The following is a 19912-nucleotide window of genomic DNA, read 5'->3' as shown; positions in this document are numbered from 1 at the left end:
GTCCACAATAGAATTAGGAGACAAATACAGTGAATTTCAAGCTATATGTCCATATGGAAATGAATTGCCAGATCCATCCAGCTAGGTCCATAGCCTAGCATAGAGGTAGGAGTTGCAGAAAAAGGAGAGGAAGTGATCGGTGGCCGAGGAGGTGAGAACGCAGATGATCCAGTTCAGTCGCTCAGTTGTGTCTGACTGTTTGTGACCCCCCAGGCGCTGCAGCATGCCAGGCTTCCCTGTTCATCACCAACTCCCAAAGACTGCTCAAACTCATGTCCATTGAGTTGGTGATGCCATCCAACCATCTCATCCTCTGTCGTCCCCTTCTCCCCCGGCCCTCAGTCTTTCCCAGCATCAGGGTCTTTTCTAAGGAGTCAGTTCTTTGCATCAGGTGGCCAAAGTATTGGAGATTCAGATTCAGCATCAGTCCTTCCAATGAATATTCAGGACTGATTTCCTTTAGGATTGACTGGTTTGATCTCCTTGCAGTCCAAGGGACTCAAGAGTCTTCTCCAACACACAGTTCAGAAGCATCGATTCTTCGGCGCTCAGCTTTCTTTATGGTCCAACTCGCACATCCATACGTGACTACTGACAAAACCAAAGCTTTGACTAGACAGACCTTTGTTGGCAAAATAATGTCTTGCTTTTTAATATACTGTCTAGGTTTTAATATGCTGAGAAGATCAGTGGCTCAGAAGGTGAGAACACAGATGATACAATTCTCAGTTAAGTACAATGGAGAGAGTGAGGGGGAGAGGAAAAGGGAGAGAGACAGATAATGGGTTTCAGCAAAATGTTAACAGTGAGTAAATAAATCTAAAGCTTGGCCAAGTTGTGATCATTGTACTGCTCTTTAAACTTTGCTTTAATTTAAACATTTGCAAAATACAAACTGAGAAAAGTAAATCTACAGCATTGCTACATATTGTTTGCTTTAAATTGTATAATGATAATACAATGTTTTGCTAGTAAATCAATGTTTACTTCTTTTCCTTATAAGCATATAATGACCAAATTGACCCATGAAGGATATTACAATTGTTCTATATTGTGAAATCTGTCGGTTTTATTACAAACAATAGTTTTATTAATGTGATTTCAATATTTCTATTCCTAAAATCAACTTATGAATTATACTCATATTTCTCAGACAGTGCCCCTTTAATCAATCAAATAGAATTAATTTTGTTTTGGCATATTACTGTGTGAAATAATTTGTAAAATAAGCCAAGAATTATCAAAGTCTGATCTCTCTGACCTACGTATCAGAGCCCTTTATATGATAGCTTGACCAGTCATTCCACTTAGGACACTGAACAAACCATTTTCCAATAATTTCTATTTTCATAAGCTTGCTGTCATTATGTCTTCTCAGGAAAAGTTGTTTGTGAAACAGACCATGTTTATAAGTCCTGGGAATAAGTTCGAATAATCCTTTACATGTTTCCAGATCACTGTGCACAACAGACTGAAATGTTGAGAAACATCTAAGCTGAAGTTTGTTTCTTTAGTGTTCAATTACCTCAAGATATGGTGAGGTTTTAAATAAGTAAACAGACACGATTCTTTAAGGAAAGTAATAAGATGAAATAAAATCGTCCTGAAGGAAGCTTCTTACAGCCCACTGTGCTTACAAAACTGTTTTATCAAAAGCTTCAGTAATGTTTTAACCATTAAGAATGTGTTTCTACTGAACAAAGCTATGGTGACATCAATTCATGAACAACTTACTGCTTCTAACCACTCCAGGATAGGGTGTCTGGGGTTTAGTTAGTCTTTTCCTTTGCTTTTCCTACTTGGGTATATTTTTGAGTGATAGAACAATTTGAAGCTAGAAGAGATTATTTCATGGGATCTTGATCTCACCATAATAATCATAGTGAACGCAGTCCATAGGCTTAAATCCCAATTGGGCCAACTGCACGGTTCCAGCTTTAGTGTTAGATGCATTAATGTTGTGTGCATGGCTCTATAGGAGACTCTGAATACATTTTTCAAGATGGCTATGTGAAAAATCATGGTACATTTTCAAGAAATAGCAGGGCTGCTTTCCTTCCTTGGGAGAAACACCAATTGAAATGCTGAAAAAATAAAGCTAATCAAATTCTGAATATTAAAGAGTTCAGAGGGTGAAAAATTAGATTATTTGCCAAAAACCAGTACAAAGTCATGAGTATGTATTTATATAATAGGAGGCTTCCCTTGTGGCTCAGATGGTAAGCAGTCCACCTGCAATGCAGGAGACCCAGGTTCGATCCCTAAGTCACGAAGATCCCCTAGAGGAGGGCATGGCAATCTACTCCAGTATTCTTGCTTGGAGAATCCCATGGACAGAGGAGCCTGGTGGGCTAGAGTCCATGGTGTCGCATAGAGTCAGACATGACTGAGCAACTAACACACACACACAGATTCACAGAATATAAGCATCTGAAGTTAAAGCAAAATTGAGAGATGAGCAATATAAATCAATACATTTTGAATACAAAGTGACTGGCAGAAATGCTAAATTCTTAAAATGGCCTCATAAATATAATATAGAAATTGTAAAATTTTCTATTTCAATTTTGCGCAACCTAAATTTACATAGCCTCCATTTCCTTGGGAATGATACTAGGTGGAAGATAAAGAAAAGATTTTCAAAAAGGAAAACAAAACAAAAAAACAGGATGAACCAACGTTATGAACTGTGTAGCAATTAGCTAGGCATGTGAAGTAAAGGAGAGAGAAGAAGGTCTTTGTGAATATTAAATGAAACCTTATATGAACATTATGTAAAAATCTTGCAGAAAAAGAAATGTGGGGTTGGCAGTTTATTGAAGCAATTTAAACTAGATAGCCTTGAATTTTTGATGCCATAGGTTACTATGGCATGTTTTTCTGCTCCCCACTCAAGACTCTCTTTTGCTCGCAGACTTCTCATTGGCAGAAATTCACTCACTCTCTCTTTACACACGTAAACAGTAGTGAAGAAGCACGGAGCTTTTGTTCATGTGTAATATCTGTTGATAACCGGTGGTTAAGAAATTAAAACAGAACTTTCAAACTATTGTATTATTAATATTTTAAATAGCAATAATGAATCTAGTATTTTTTAACAAAAATAAAATTTTTAATGAAAAGTGGCAGTATGTCCCAGAAAAAAAAAATGTGAATAAAAACACATTTTCATGTTTTGCAGATTTCTTTAATGTCTTGCTAAATAGAAGACATCAAGAATCTCTGTTTCTCCATCCCATGTATGTGAATTCATACCGCTTACAGTCTTGGGAAAACTCAACTCCATACTCTTGAGAGAATGAAAGTGAAAAGGCACATAGCATTTCAGGATTATTTTGGAAAGAATTTTGACCTTGCAAATTCTCTCAAAAAATCTCAGAGAACCCCAGGGGTCTTGAAACCATATTTTAAGAACTGCCACCCCAGGAAATAAGTTTAATGAAATATCCAACATTTGCTGCATTTGTTTCTTACTTTTAGGCACACGTTCTCCTGGACATGAAGGTTTTCTGCTTTCTGTCCAACTTGATCTAAGCTATAGTTATCCAAACCTCAAGAGAAATGAAACTCAGCCTTGATCATCAAATGTAAGTAAATAGTAAATAATCCAAGTTACTTGTTCACCTAGGCAGTAAATGTTACTGAAAAAAAAATTACTTAAATTCTCTCTCAGCTGAAGACATTTAAGACTATGGAAACAAGGATAGTTATTTTTTCAGCTATAGGCTGTGAAGAAACAATGACGTGCTTTGGCAAGTAGATGACAGTTGGTAGGGGAAGCCACGGTCCTTCTGATGAAGAGGGAGTCATCATCAATATCCAGTCAGTCTTTCAACAGATAGCGACTGAGTGCCCACGCTGATTCAGATACTGTTCTGAGGAATAGTGTGGAAGCATCAGAGAGATTCTATTTCACCAAGTACTGACCCAGTTTAGTTCATAATTACTAATGGTAGGTTCTGAACTATTAATATAAAGTTAAAAATGGACAGTCAGAAGTAACCATTAAATAAGTGAAGGACTTAAACAATCTTACAATACTTACAGATGCTTCCTTATCAGCTTTGTTTCTTAGTGTCAAACAAAAATAATCAAATTTCCTATAATGATTGCAACTGTGATAGATTAAAATTATTAGATGAACAGGCAACTAATTAGCCTCTGAGTTTACAATAGAATCTCATATTGATGTAATGACTTCTAATTTCAATTTCATCAAAAATATAAAGAGCCACCTCTCCCTGAAAGACAAAAATATCCAACAGCCCTGATTTAAAAAAAAAAAAAAAGGAACAGAAAAAATGGTCTTTTAAGAACAATTCATTTTTTACAAATAGTTCCTATAAAATAGACTTCACTTTATTAAGATTCAAACCAATAAAATGCATAAAGAAGAACAAAATAAACACAAAAAGTTGAAAAAATGTATAAAAATCTTTCATAGTTTCACCAGATAAACAGAAAACATGAAACATAGCATATTCAACAAAAGTACTAAAAAGATAGACACAGTCAAAAGTAAAGAACGTTTGCTTTTATAAAAAATGAAAAATAAGAAAAGAAACTTTGATTGTAGTATCAATAATTTATGCTACCAATTAACCTACAACTTTTAGGTTGAACTTCCTCTACACAGTTGACACAACTGAATTAAATTAATGATTGCTTATCTCAAGGTTTGATAATTATATATATATATATATATATACATGGATCTTAACAAGATATATAGGGTCTTTGATACATTATGCTGTCCAAGCTTTCTGTATAACTGAAGTTGGACTACTTTTGAGAGAAAAATCATAGTATTAACTTAGGGAAAGCTATTTAAATGTATATATGTATATATATATATATTTTTATATTGATATTCATAACATTAAAGCTGCACCTAGGTGCCAAGGTTGTATTAATTTGTTCTGGTAAGTGTATCTTATCTAGAACAGCAGCTTCAATTAACTTCACCGTGCAGTTAGATTTACAATAATACTATGTCATTTCCGAAGATCCTTAAGTATTTTTTGTACATACCAGTTGTGAATGTGATTTCAAATCTTTGACTGTGTCTCTGTTCTCTGCCATTTCCTCAGGGATTTAGTCTCGCTTCTGGTGCACTGTCTGGCAAAGAAGGAGGGGGACAGGTGACTTTCAGTCAGGTCTTCATACAACGGTAGTTCTTATTTCACAGGTTAGAAAGACATTGTAGGAATCATACCAGTTGCTGAGGACAGTTAATCTTTGACTCAGGAACTAGGCAATGTTGAGTGCTAGGATCCAGTGGACCTACTGTAAAGTCAATTCAGATAAAAAGAACATTAGTCATGTATGGTCCTTGTTCCCAAGCTGAATACTAGATGTTTCTGTGTCCTTAGAGATTACAGTTCACATTAACAAGGATCTAGTCATCTCTGAAAAGTTGGAGATTTCCCTTTCCATAGTAAATGACCACAGATACCATTAAAAGAGACTTGAAAATATGTGTTACGAACTTGGGGGATTATATCAAGGAATCTGCCTTTCTTTCATTTAAGATGCTATCCTTCTATAAGCTAAATAGTTCTGGAAATTGAATGAGGCCAGGGCCACTGTATATGAAATTGTACATGTTAACAGACATTGAGAAGGATAGCAGATTTTGTTCACTAAAAGGTTGTTTTTGTTTTTTTAAGTTTTTATTATATAAGTCAAGCAAAACTTTGGTGTATTATCTTTCAGTTTCTCAGAAAATTATGACTCATTAACTTCAGGGAGAGATCTTTTTGCACAAGACCCCTGATACTAAAACATTTTTCACCCTATGGATAAGCAGATAGGCATCACCTGAGGGATCTTAGAAATTCAGTATCTCAGATCTCATGCCCAACCTACTCAGTAGGAATCTGTGTTTTAACATTATACACATGTGATACAGTTGCCTGTTAAGCAAATGAAAAACACTCAATTAGATTATTACATTAAATTTTGATTACACCACTTAGATGTTTATTTTGATAAGCATTTTGATGATTCAGCTTTGTGACTTTGAGCTTCTCTTATCCTTGCTGATATCAGGTATATCACTTCATTTGCATATTTTCCAGTTACCAACTCTAAATGTAGGGAAATCATATACAAGTATCTGTTGTAAGAGTGTAGCATTTCATGGCGTGAATGAAGGTAAATCTTTAGAACTGTGGAAGCACTTCAGACAGGAGTATATGGAAGACATTATTGAAAGGCCATTTTTCTCCTCTCTATTATACCATGGACTTTCTGGCCTCATAATTTCCAGGGATAGAGTTTGGTTCAGGTTTATATATGTTCAGTTTAAGCTAAATTTATGTTTCAGTCTCTTTGATTAGGCACCTTAGAATATATTCCCATAATTATTCCCCAAATTTCCATTTATATAAATCAGTAGATACTTTATACTCTATTTGAATATAATCCCTCCTTACCTTAGAATATTTTCACATTTATACCACCTGACTAAAGTGAGTTTTCATTCTGATTAACAATCAAAAACAGTAATGTTATTACAAAGAGGTGAAAATGAAGAATATAGAAGAATCTCATGAACATAACAGTAAGTGAAAAATTAAAACCACAGTATAACTTCATTGATGTAAATTTCAAAACAAAAAAAAAGATGATTACTGTTATAAAAATCACTTGTGGTTACCACTGGAGAAAGGGGAAGTACTGTCATCAGTAGAGAACTTAGAGGGCTGCCAAGAGTGCTGATAATGCTCTGTTTCTTGACGTAAGTGGTGGTTATATGTGTTTGTTGTTGTTGTTCGGTTGCCCAGTTGTGTCTGACTCTTTGCAACCCCATGGACTGCTAGGCCTTCCTGCCCCTCACCACCTCCTGGAGTTTGCCCAGGTTCATGTTCGTTGCATTGGTGATGCCACCCAACCATCTCATCCTCTAACGCCCTCTTCTCCTGCTGCCCTCGATCTTTCCCAGCATCAGAAAGTAAAAGTGAAGTTGCTCAGCTGTGTCTGACTTTTTGCAAGCCCATGGACTGTAGCCTGCCAGGCTCCTCCATCCATGGGCTTTTCCAGGCAAGGATACTGGAGTGGGTTGCTATTTCCTTCTCCAGGGGGTCTTCCTGACCCAGGGATCAAACCTGGGTCTTCTGCACTGCAGGTAGACTTTTTACCATCTGATCCATCAGAATACCAAAATATTGGAGCTTCAGCTTCAGCGTAGGTCCTTCCAGGGAATATTCAGGGTTGATCTCCCTGCTTTCTAAGGGACTTTCAGGAGTCTTCTCCAGCACCAGGGTTTGAAGGTACCCTTCAATTCTTTGGCATTCGGCCTTCTTTACAGTCCAGCTGTCACAACCATACGAGACCACTGGGAAGACCATAGCCTTGGCTAAATACACCTTTGTCAGCAGAGTAATGTCTCTGCTTTCAACACACTGTCTAGGTTTGTTATTGCCTTCGTACCAAGAAACAATCTTCTTCTGATTTCATGGCTGCTGTCACCGTCTGCAGTGATTTTGGAGCCCAAGAAGAGGAAATCTGTCACCACTTCCACCTTTCCCCTTTCTATTTGTCATGCAGTAATGGGGCCAGATGCCCTGATTTTAGTTTTATTATTATTTTTTTTAGTATTTAGTATTAAGCCAGCTTTTTCACTCTCCTCCTTAACTCTCATCAAGATATTCCTCTTTGCTTTCTGCCATTAGTGTGGTATCATCTGCATATCTGAAGTTGTTGAGGTTTCTCCCACCTATCTTGACTCCAGCATGTAATTCATCCAGCCCAGCCATTCTCATGATGTGCTCAGTGTAGATTAAACAAACAGGGTGACAGCAGACATCTCTGTAGTCTCCTTTCTCAATCTAGAAAGAATCAGTTGTTCTGCATGGAGTTCTAACTGTTGCGTCTTGACCCACAGAACAGATTTCTCAGGAGACAGGTAAGATGGTCTGATATTCCCATCTCTCTAAGAGCTTTCCATCTGATCATGACAGTTTATCATGATTCACGCAGTCAAAAGCTTTAGCATAGTTGATGAAACAGAGATAGATGTTTTTTCTGAAATTCCCTTGCTTTTTGCATAACCCATAAAATGTTGGCGATTTGATCTCTAGTTCCTCTTTTTTTTTAAACCCAACTTGGACATCTGGAAGTTCTTGGTTTGCATAATGCTGAAGGTTAGCATGCAATATTTAGGCATGACCTTACTAGCACGGGAGATGAGTGCAGTTGTCCAATGGTTAGCACATTCTTTGGTACTAACCTTCTTGGGAATTGGGATGAGGATTGATCTTTTCCAGTCCTGTGGCCACTGCTCAGTCTTCTGGATTTGCTGACATAATGAGCACAAAACCTTGATGGCATCCTCCTTTAGGGATTTGAATAGTTCTGCTGGAATTTCATTACATCCACTAGCTTTATTAATAGCAGTGCTTCTTAAGGCCCACTTGACTTTGCACTCCATAATATATGGTTCTGGGTGACTAAACACACCATTGTAGTAATCCAGTTCATTAAGATCTTTCTATGCAATATTCCATGTATTCTTTCCATCTCATCTTGATCTCCTCAGCATCTACTAGGTCTCTACTATTTTTATCCTTTATCGTGCCCATCTTTGGGTGAATGCTCCCTGGGTGTTCCCAGTTTTCCTGAAGAGATCTCTAGTCTTTCCCCTTTTGTTGTTTTCTTCTATTATTAAACACTGTTCATTGAGAAGGCCTTCTTGTCCTTCCTAGATATTCTTTGAAGCTCTGTATTTTATTGAATGTACCTTTCCCTGTCTCCCTTGCTTTTTGCTTCTCTTCATTCCTCTGCTATTTGTAAAACCTCCTAAGATAACCACTTTGCCTTCTTGCTTTTCTCTTTCTTTGGGATGGCTTTGTTCACTGCTTCTTATTCACTGTTTCCTGCTTCCTCTGTATGGTATTGCAGATCTCTGTCCATAGTTCTTCAGGCACACTCTTAACTAGATCTATACATTAATAGTTAACTTATCTATAATAAATAAGTTTAATGATGCTATATGTTGCCATATGTAGTATGATAATGTAAATACTTGAATGAACTGCATTTATGCTTTATGTAAAAAAACAGCAATGAGTAGGTCATTAAAATAATCTTTAAACATTTTCCTCTAGGGGAAAATCTTTCTTAGGAAACTGAGGCACCAGGGAAAATGATTTATACATATGGAACATTTCAGTCAGATATTTTTAACTTTCTTCAATTTACCAGATGTGATTATTCTAGTTGTTAAATGCACATTTTTTCAATCAGCATATTTGCTGACACCTAAAATACTTGGCAAACTCATGCATTCAACTAATGTTATAATTCAGTATCACACAGATTAAATTTCTGAGCTTAGTTTTTAGCACTCGGCTACAAAAAGCAAAGCTTTATCTTCTGAAGACTAACAAAGATCTTGACTATCATTCTGTATTGTGATACATTTATTAACATGATCATATAACTTTCTCTTTTACCTAATCAGTATGCTAGCTTGCATTAGTATGTCTAATGTGGAACAAGCTTATCATTTCCTGATTAGAAATCTATTGACCAATGATGTATGATGTTTGTGTGTATGTGAACTTAATATCAATTGAATGAATTTACTAATATTTGCAAGGTTTTAATTTTATATTAATTGAAATCATTTTATAAATGTATTATGCTTATTGAAGGATAGTTCTTATATTTTTAGTTTTTTTTTTTTATTTTTGAGATATGTGTAAGTGCTTCCTTCAAATTTTCTTAAAACATGGATGTAAAAGAAGCTGACTCTTTTTTTGTGAATTTGTGTATATGTTAGTGGGTATATTTTAAGTTACTAATTCACTTTTCCCAATTATATGCTTCTAATTGAGTTGTATATATATTTTTTCTTGAGTTAGAGTCTTTAGGTATGGGTCTTATGATAGTCAGTTAAGTTCAATTCAGTCATCCAGGCGTGTCTGACTCTTTGTGACCCCGTGAATTGCAGCATGCCAGGCCTCCCTGTCCATCACAAACTCCCAGAGTTTACTCAAATGCATGTCCATCGAATCAGTGATGCCATCCAGCCATCTCATCCTCTGTTGTCCCCTTCTTCTCCTCTCCCCAATCCCTCCCAGCATCAGGATCTTTTCCAATGAGTCAACTCTTCGCATGTGGTAGCCAAAGTATTGGAGTTTCAGCTTCAGCATCAGTCCTTCCAATGAACACCCAGGACTGATCTCCTTTAGGATGGACTGGTTGGATCTCCTTGCAGTCCAAGGGACTCTCAAGAGTCTTCTCCAACACCACAGTTCAAAAGCATCAATTCTTCGGCACTCAGCTTTCTTTATACTCCAACTGTCACATCCATACATGACTACTGGAAAAAACATAGCCTTGACTAGACGGACCTTTGTTGGCAAAGTAATGTCTCTGTTTTTTAATATGCTATCCAGCTTGGTTATAACTTTCCTTCCAAGGAGTAAGTGTCTTTTAATTTCGTGGCTGTAATCACCATCTGCAGTGATTTTAGTTTTGCGTTAACTAAAATGGTTAAATTATCAAAACAGACTCACAAGAAATCATAAATTATACTCACCATCAATCCTAATGAAAGAATCAAATGATAAGCCTCAGAAACATATAAAACATTATTTTTCTAAAGGATCAAGAAATAGCCAAGTGCATCTGTGTAGTCCTGCCACCTATTATTAATATCTTCTGCTTCTGTTTTGTACATAACATTTCTGTCCTTTATTGTGCCGAACTTTGCATGAAACATTCCTTTGGTATCTCTAATTTTCTTGAAGAGATCTCTAGTCTTCCCCCATTTTATTGTTTTCTTTGATTTCTTTGCACTGATAACCGAGGAAGAGTTTTGTTTTTGTTTTTTTTTTTAAAAATCTCTCCTTGCTATTCTTTGGAACTCTGCATTCAGATGTGTATATCTTTCCCTTTCTCCTTTGTCTTTCATTTCTCTTCTTTTCATAGCTATTTGCAAGGCCTTCTCAGACAACCATTTTGCCTTTTTGCGTTTCTTTTTCTTGGGGATGGTCTTGATCACTGCCTCCTGTACAATGTCATGAACCTCTGTCCATAGTTCTTCAGGCACTCTATCAGATTTTAGCCCTTGAATCTATTTGTCACTTCCACTGTATAATCGTAAGGAATTTGATTTAGTTGTGATCATTCACCTAGAGCCAGACATCCTGGAATGTGAAGTCAAGTGGGCCTTAGGAAGTATGACTATGAACAAAGCTAGTGGAAGTGATAGAATTCCAGTTGAGCTATTTCAAATCCTGAAAGATGATGCTGTGAAAGTGCTGCACTCAATATGCCAGCAAATTTGGAAAACTCGGCAGCGGCCACAGGACTGGAAAAGGTCCATTTTCATTCCAATCCCTAAGAAAGGCAATCCCAAAGAATGCTCAAACTACCACACATTTGCACTCATTTCACACTCTAGTAAAGTGATGCTCAAAATTCTCCAAGCCAGGCTTCAACAATACGTGAACCGTGAACTTCCAGATGTTCAAATTGGTTTTAGAAAAGGCAGAGGAAGGAACCAGAGATCAAATTGCCAACATCCACTGGATCATCAAAAAAGCAAGAGAGTTCCAGAAAAACATCTACTTCTGCTTTATTGACTATGCCAAAGCCTTTGGCTGTGTGGATCACAATAAACTGTGGAATATCCTGAAAAAGATGGGAATACCAGACCACCTGACCTGCCTCTTGAGAAACCTATATACAGGTCATGAAGCAACAGTTAGAACTGGATATGGAACAGCAGACATTCCAAATAGGAAAAGGAGTACATCAAGGCTGTATTTTGTCACCCGGCTTATTTAACTTATATGCAGAGTACATCATGAGAAACGCTGGGCTGGAGGAAGCACAAGCTATAATCAATATTACTGGGAGAAATATCAATAACCTCCATTATGCAAATGACACCACCCTTATGCAGAAAGTGAAGAGGAACTAAAAAGCCTCTTGATGAAAGTGAAAGAGGAGAGTGAAAAATTTGGCTTAAACCTCAACATTCAGAAAACTAAGATCATGGCATCTGGTCCCATGACTTCATGGGAAATAGATGGGGAAACAGTGGAAATAGTGTCAGACTTTATTTTTTGGAGCTCCAAAATCAGTGCATATGGTGATTGCAGCCATGAAATTTAAGGACATTTACTCCTTGGAAGGAAAGTTATGGCCAACCTGGATAGCATATTAAAAAGTAGAGACATTACTTTGCCAGCAAAGGTCTGTCTAGTCAAGGCTATGGTTTTTTCAGTGGTCATGTATGGATATGAGAGTTGGACTGTGAAGAAAGTTGAATGCCGAAGAATTGATGCTTTTGAACTGTGGTGTTGGAGAAGCCTCTTGAGAGTCCCTTGGACTGCAAGGAGCTCTAGCCAGTCCATCCTAAAGGAGATTAGTCCTGGGGGTTCATTGGAGGCATTGATGCTAAAGCTGAAACTACAATGCTTTGGCCACCTCATGGGAAGAGTTGACTCATTGGAAAAGACCCTGATGCTGGGAGGGATTGGGGGCAGGAGGAGAAGGGGACAACAGAGGATGAGATGTCTGGATAGCATCACCGACTCAATGGACATGAGTTTGAGTAAACTCTGGGAGTTGGTGATGGACAGGGAGACCTGGCATGCTGTGATTCATGGGGTTGCAAAGAGTCAGACATGACTGAGCAACTGAACTGAGCTGAATGGTCTAGTGGGTTTCCCTACTTTCAATTTAAGTCTTAATTTGGTGATAAGGAGTTCATGATCTGAGTCACAGTCACCTCCCAGTCTTGTTTTTGCTAACTGTATAGAGTTTCCACCTAAAGGAAATCAGTCCTGAATATTTATTGCAAGGACTGTTGCTGAAGCTGAAACTCCCAGTACTTTGGCCACTTGGTGCAGAGACCTGACTCATTTAAAAAGACCCCAATGCTGGGAAAGATTGAAGGTGCATGGAGAAGGGGATGACAGAGGATGAGATGGTTGGATGGCATCACTGATTCAATGGACATGAGTCTGAGTAAACACTGAGAGTTGGTGATGGACAGGGAAGCCTGGAGTGCTGCAGTCCATGGGGTCTCAAAGAGTAGGACACGACTGAGCTGGTGAACTGATCTGAAGCCGCTGATGATGACTTGGTCTTGAGCCATCCAATATAGTTGTAACTACCTCTACATAACATATTAATTGCAACCATATCCCTCTTTCACAGAACTTTTGTTGTTATCTTAACCACCAAATTTTCTTTTTTTCCAACATCAATAGCTATTTGAATTTTCATACATGTATTGATGAGGAGGTGTAATTATGTGTTTAGATTTTTAAGACCTGTTTCATTTTTTTCCCCTTCCCTATTGTTTTTTGTAGCTATCAAATCAGTTGAGGGCTTTGAACTGGCCCCATAAAATCTTTTCTAATCCTGGGAATCACTAGCTACATACATTTTTCTTCACTTAATTCTATTAATAATCCACAGTCCTCGTTATACCAGATAACACCATCAAGTAAGGTAATTTTTAATATACCATATATTAGTTAACTTACAGTATCATTTTCATTACTTCCCAATGGAAATCTCTTTACCCTGCTTACCACCCAACTCCAGTAATAGGGGATGTAAGTAGAGGATATTATTCATTAAATTGCATACCCCATTTTGTTTATGGGCATAATCATAACTCAGGTATCATATACAAGATTTTAGTGACATCAGTTTCAAGGTGTTATTATATCATATCCCCTTTAGTATAGAGAGAAGCTGTATTGATAATTTACTTGTTTTATCTCTACCACAAGACAGACATGTTACCGTTTTATCCATGGTATCCTTGTCATTAGAAAATATGAGTCCACACTATCCAGTGGCATCCTTTTCATAAATGCATCCCAATAAATTGAGCTTCTAGCTCTAACCTATAGTGACATTTGTATTGTTTTCTAAGTTTGGGTATTTGAAAACCATCACCTGACTCCACAGAGTACAGTCTTATTAAGGCTTTTTGTCCAAAGGGGAGTGATACAGCAAAGTGAGAGAGAAAGCAATGATCAGAGGTTGGAGAGACATCAACAGCACAAGCTCTACATCAGTTGAAGTGTTGTGTTGAGACCATGCTGAGTCTCTGACTTGAACTACTAAGATCTGTGGCAGGAATCTTGACTTGAAGAGAACAGCCAGAAAAAGCTCTCGGTGGCCCTTTAAGGAAACAGAAGGGTTTTCAAACCTACTAGCCCATATGCAAATCATTAGTATAGAAGTTCACCTTGGGGATCAGCAGAGGCTCCAGACTCTAAACAGCATATCATAAATCTCCCTGCAGTCATCCTGGCCAAGAGTGAAAAACTGGATATCCAGGCATCCCCAGAGAAATAGAGAACGTTCCCACTATAGCTGTAAATCAACTCTGTAACCACATTACAATTTAGAATGATCAAAATATTCAACAGTTCCTGCTGGGTGAGCTTGTAGCCCTCTTCAGGCAAGGTTGACAGTTTTGATAATCTATCAACTTGGCTGACACTTTCAGTTCTCTTGTAGTTTATGAATCTCCCAAGATGACTACCAACTGTGGCCAACATCTTAGAAAATATCTAATGATCTTGCTAGAGCTTGGCAATCACCATGAGGACACAGGAGGACCATCAGAACTTCTGCTGCAAGGACTTTATCATTGCAACTTCTAGTATAATGCCAGGCACATAGTAGGCACTGCATAAACATTTGTTTGCTTAATATAAAATTTACTTCCACACCATGGAGTGTCCCTAATAAATAAGCAAGTCTATTTAGTTTAATGATTTGTATCCAGATTGTAAATTTTGTTTGACATAATAATCTGAGACTCGGTCTCAAATTTTGGCACCACGGGACCTGGGTTAATCACCTACATGTACTGTTGACATTGTGTAACCCTGGCTTGAGTACAGTTTGAGTATTCATGTGCACATAAACCTGTATCTTGAGTAGGCCAAGTAAAAAAAAGCTACTGTGTTGGAACTTCCCTGGTAATCCAGTGACTAAAACTTCATGCTCCCAGTGCATCCCTAGTTCAGTTCCTGGTCAAGGAACTAGATCCCACATGCCACAACTAAGAGTTTGCATGCTGCGATTATAAGAACCTGCGTGGTGCAACTAAGTTCAAAGATCCCATGTGCTGCAATTAAAACTTGGTGCATCCAAATTAATTTATTTTTTTAAAGCTACAGTGTACTCCATATAATAGTTACTTGGTGATACTCTAGCTTCAGGCACAACTCAGTCTGTCTGTGGCTCCTCAGAAGCAAGAAAGGAGAGACAATAGTGCTATATGGCCACCATGCCACTCTTTGGCCATAATCTGTTGAGGGCTGCAAAATAACACTTCCTCCATCCCTAAATAGGTAGCGCACAGCTCCACCGATTATGCAAATTTGACTTGCTTTCTTCTGCCAGAGTTTGATGAACTGTAAGGATATATCAAAGCCAATTTCAAGAAAGCAAAGCAAACCTCTATCTGTTGGGAGCTCCCAACAGATAATCAGGCAGCTTGTTTTGTCGTGGCTGGGAGCTGATCATAGGATTCAGAAACAGAACAATGAGCAGGCAGACCTCAAAGGGCTCTGTCATGACCCTTCAGGCAATCTGATTATGTATGTGGCAGTTTCCCCCTGATCTCCTCTGTGTTTTATGATCTTGAATATGACATTTCCATTTTATCAATGAGCTCTGCTGATCAGTTCCTTTTGTACTTGAATGTTTCTCTTATATTACCCAAAACACTCTAGGTATTACCTGTCTCAGGATTATTTTATGTACTTCTGTGGTGGAGCATTTTCTACAAATGTTCAATAAAAAGCTACCAATTATCTTTCAAAAGGCTATAATGAATGGCTGCATCAGGCAGCGTTTGAATCTAAAATCCCTGTGGTCTTTGCTGAATAACATTATTTGGTTTCTGCCAAAGGTTCATGCTATGCTTTCTGGTTCTAGGCACTTTTAAAATCATCTGAAAAGTCAGGTCATGAGATCCCAATGGGAATTGGGCCACAAACCTTTGTGAAGAGTTTAATGCCTGTTTCTGCTCAAAGCCAATTTCAAATCCATATCTTTCTGGTGAGTTTGTGAATAGAGGGCAGCAGTAATCCTAACTGAGCATCGTGGTTTTGCCCAAGTCCAGTCTCGCCAGTTTCTGGGGTTCTTGTTCAGTGGCACTGTCGGTAATAAATAATACTTTATGTCTCACACTACAAGGAATGTCCCTAGTTTCTCCTGCTCATGTAGTTGGCAAACATTTCACAGACTGGGTTGGGCCTTGAATTTAGCTATGTGTGAGCCACTCTCTAGTGGTGTTATAGAAGACTTAGTTTTTAAATCCTCTGATTCTTCCTCTAAGGAGTTATTGTATCAGCATTGTAGTACATAAATTTACTTTTGAAGGTCATCAAGTGCAAATGTCACTGCAAGTTCATGAACAAGATATAGGCAGATTTAGTGTCTGTTGAGAGACATTTTTCTAGTTAATAGGCAGTGACAATTTGCTGTGTCTTCACATGTGGCAGGGGCAAAGGAGTATTCTAGGGCAACTTTTATAAGGGCACCAATCCCATTTGTGAGAGTGCCATCCTCATTGTCTAATGACCTCTTAAAGACTCCACCTCTAGCCTAGTTAATCAAGGAGAAATGAGAAAAGACACTGGCATCTAGGTTGGTGAACTCTACCAGTGTTTTCAGAAAAAAATATTTCAAATGTAGATTGGATGGGTTTAATTTAAGAAAAGATTAAATTGAAAACAGCATCCAGTTAGATGGACTTAAGTGTGATTTGTGGCATGGAATTACAGACAACCCAGTTCTAAGAATAGTTATGGAAAATGTATGGTTTACCCAAAAAAAGAGCTATATTTTAGGTTAAACACACCCAGTTGAACACTCGGAATGTGCATGCTCAGTCATGTCTGACTCTTTGTGACCTCAGGGGCTATAGCTCACCATGCTCCTCTGTACATGGAATTTTCCAGGCAGGAATAAGGAAGGGCTTGCCATTTTCTACTGCAGGAGATCTTCTCAACTCAGGGATCAAACCAGGATCTCTGGTGTTTCCTACTTTGGCAGTGGATTCTTTACTAACTGAGACACATGGGAAGCAATATTTGAGCACTAGGACACACATAATAGTAAAACACTTCGCAAGCACCATGGATGTTACCAGTGCTCAGTGGCAAATATGTGTTGTCTTGATCAGCAGTGTCTCTACTATGCCCTAATTCTTTGGCAGTAGTAGAATCTGGATTTACAGTATTGAATCAGGTGGAAATAGCATTTCTGCAGGCTCATCATCAGGACCCAAATAATGATCATTATTGTTAATCCAAATAGGGATATTTGATAAAGCTCAAATCCAGGACAGTGGTGCAGCTAGAGATACAGCAGAGATCCAAATAAATGGCCCATTGAATAATGACTGTACTGTAATACCATTCCCATCAATCTTGCTTTTAGCAGGTTTTTGTCCTTTCCAAGGAGACCACTGGGCATCTAATCCCAAAGGAATCAACATTATTAAAAACTGTGGATAAGTACACTAGAGAATCAAGAAAAATAAATGAGTTATGCCAATTACCACTGTGTAGGGTGTAACTGAACAATATGGTCTTTTTATTGTTTTCTAACTGTGGCATATCTGACACCTAAAATTCTCTGTAAAAATTGAACTGTGGTGTCTGGATATGATTATATCCACAAAAAAAAATAAAATAAAATCTAGACTTGAGTAAATAGTAATCCTTATTAAACACACAGGACACCAGGAATATATGATACAAGGAAAACACCGTTTTTTGTTTTTGTTTTTCCTAATGAGATAGGAAAGGAAATGATGCTATTTATTTACTTCCTCAATACCTCTGATACAGTATAATAAATTATAACAAAACCTGTGCATGTTTACTGATAAAATTAAATAAAAACAAGTTTTATGTAAATGATGAATCTCAGAGTTAGAAAGTATTATGCAAAACTAAGAAGAAAACTCCAATTTATGTAAAATCCATGAAAACCAATAAGTGAGCCTCATTCTTAAAAATAAATAAACTTGAATGTTGTCATTAACACATATTGAAACTTCTAAATAACACCAGTTGATAGAGGAAAATCCATGATCAAAGAAAAAGAGTATCAAGGAATAAGTAGGTGAAGAGATATATGCTCAAAGTAACATAATTTGTAGGTGAAATGTGCACTTCACTTCAGAAAGTTCAAATCATTGTCGTTGGGGGTGTTTTTTGACTCCTTTATATGAGATATTAGAACATGTGGTAAGGAAATTATAAAAAAAAAAACAGTGATACCTGAGAAACATGTAGCAAGGTGGTATTGACTGAAGTCCCAGAAAAGAGCAGGATAAATTCCAATAGGTGGCCTGTGGACCAACTCTTCATACATTTTCTAGAATTTCCTGTAAATGGGGTGGAGGAGGAAGGCAGGAAATCAAAAATCAGTTCGGTTCAGTAGGTCAGTCATGTCCGACTCTTTGCAACCCCATGAATTGCAGCACGCCAGGCCTCCCTGTCCATCACCAACTCCTGGAGTTTATTCCATGCCCATCGAGTCGGTGATGCCATCCAGCCATCTCATCCTCTGTCGTCCCCTTCTCCTCCTGTCCCCAATCCCTCCCAGCATCAGGGTCTTTTCCAATGAGTCAGCTCTTCGCATGAGGTGGCCAAAGTATTGGAGTTTCAGCTTCAGCATCATTCCTTCCGATGAACACCCAGGACTTATCTCCTTCAGGATGGACTGGTTGGATCTCCTTGCAGTCCGAGGGACTCTCAAGAGTTTTCTCCAACACCACAGTTCAAAAGCACTGGGAAGACCCAAAGGGATGGGATGGGGAGGGAGGCAGGAGGGGGGATCGGGATGGGGAACACATGTAAATCCATGGCTGATTCATGTCAAAGTATGGCAAAAAACCACTACAATATTGTAAAGTAATTAGCCTCCAACTAATAAAAATAAATGGAAAAAAAAGCATCAATTTTTTGGCACTCAACTTTCTTCACAGTCCAACTCTCACATCCATACATGACCACTGGAAAAATGATAGTCTTGACCAGATGGACCTTTGTTGGCAAAATAATGTCTCTGCTTTTTAATATGCTATCCAGGTTGGTCATAACTTTCCTTCCAAGGAGTGAGCGTCTTTTAATTTCATGGCTGCAGTCACCATCTGCAGTGATTTTGGAGTTCCAAAAACTAAAGTCTGACACTGTTTCCACTGTCTCCCCATCTATCTCCCATGAGGTGATGGGACCAGATGCCATGATCTTAGTTTTCTGAATGTTGAGCTTTAAGCCAACTTTTTCACTCTCCTCTTTCACTTTCATCAAGAGGCTTTTTAGTTTCTCTTCACTTTCTGCCATAAGGGTGGTGTCATCTGCATATCTGAGCTTATTGATATTTCTCCTGGCAATCTTAATTCTATCTTGTGCTTCTTCCAGTCCAGCGTTTCTCATGTACTCTGCTTATAAGTTAAATAAGCAGGGTGACAATATACAGCCTTGACATACTCCTTTCCCTATTTGGAACCAGTCTGCTGTTCCATGTCCAGTTCTAACTGTTGCTTCCTGACCTGCATACAGGTTTCTCAAGAGGCAGGTCAGGTGGTCTGGTATCCCCATCTTTTTCAGAATTTTCCACAGTTTATTGTGATCCACACAGTTGAAGGCTTTGGCATAGTCAATAAAGCAGAAATAGATGTTTTTCTGGAACTCTCTTGATTTTTCGATGATCCAGTGGATATTGGCAGTTTGATCTATGGTTCCTCTGCCTTTTCTAAAACCAGTTTGAACATCTGGAAGTTCTCGGTTCACATATTGCTGAAGTCTGGCTTGGAGAATTTTGAGCATTACTTTACTAGTGTGTGAGATGAGTGCAGTTGTGCGGTAGTTTGAGCATTCTTTGGGATTGCCTT

This window comes from Odocoileus virginianus, chromosome 19 (assembly GCF_023699985.2).
Source record: "Odocoileus virginianus isolate 20LAN1187 ecotype Illinois chromosome 19, Ovbor_1.2, whole genome shotgun sequence".
NCBI lineage: Eukaryota > Metazoa > Chordata > Mammalia > Artiodactyla > Cervidae > Odocoileus > Odocoileus virginianus.
Note: the sequence above shows the minus strand (reverse complement) of the source record.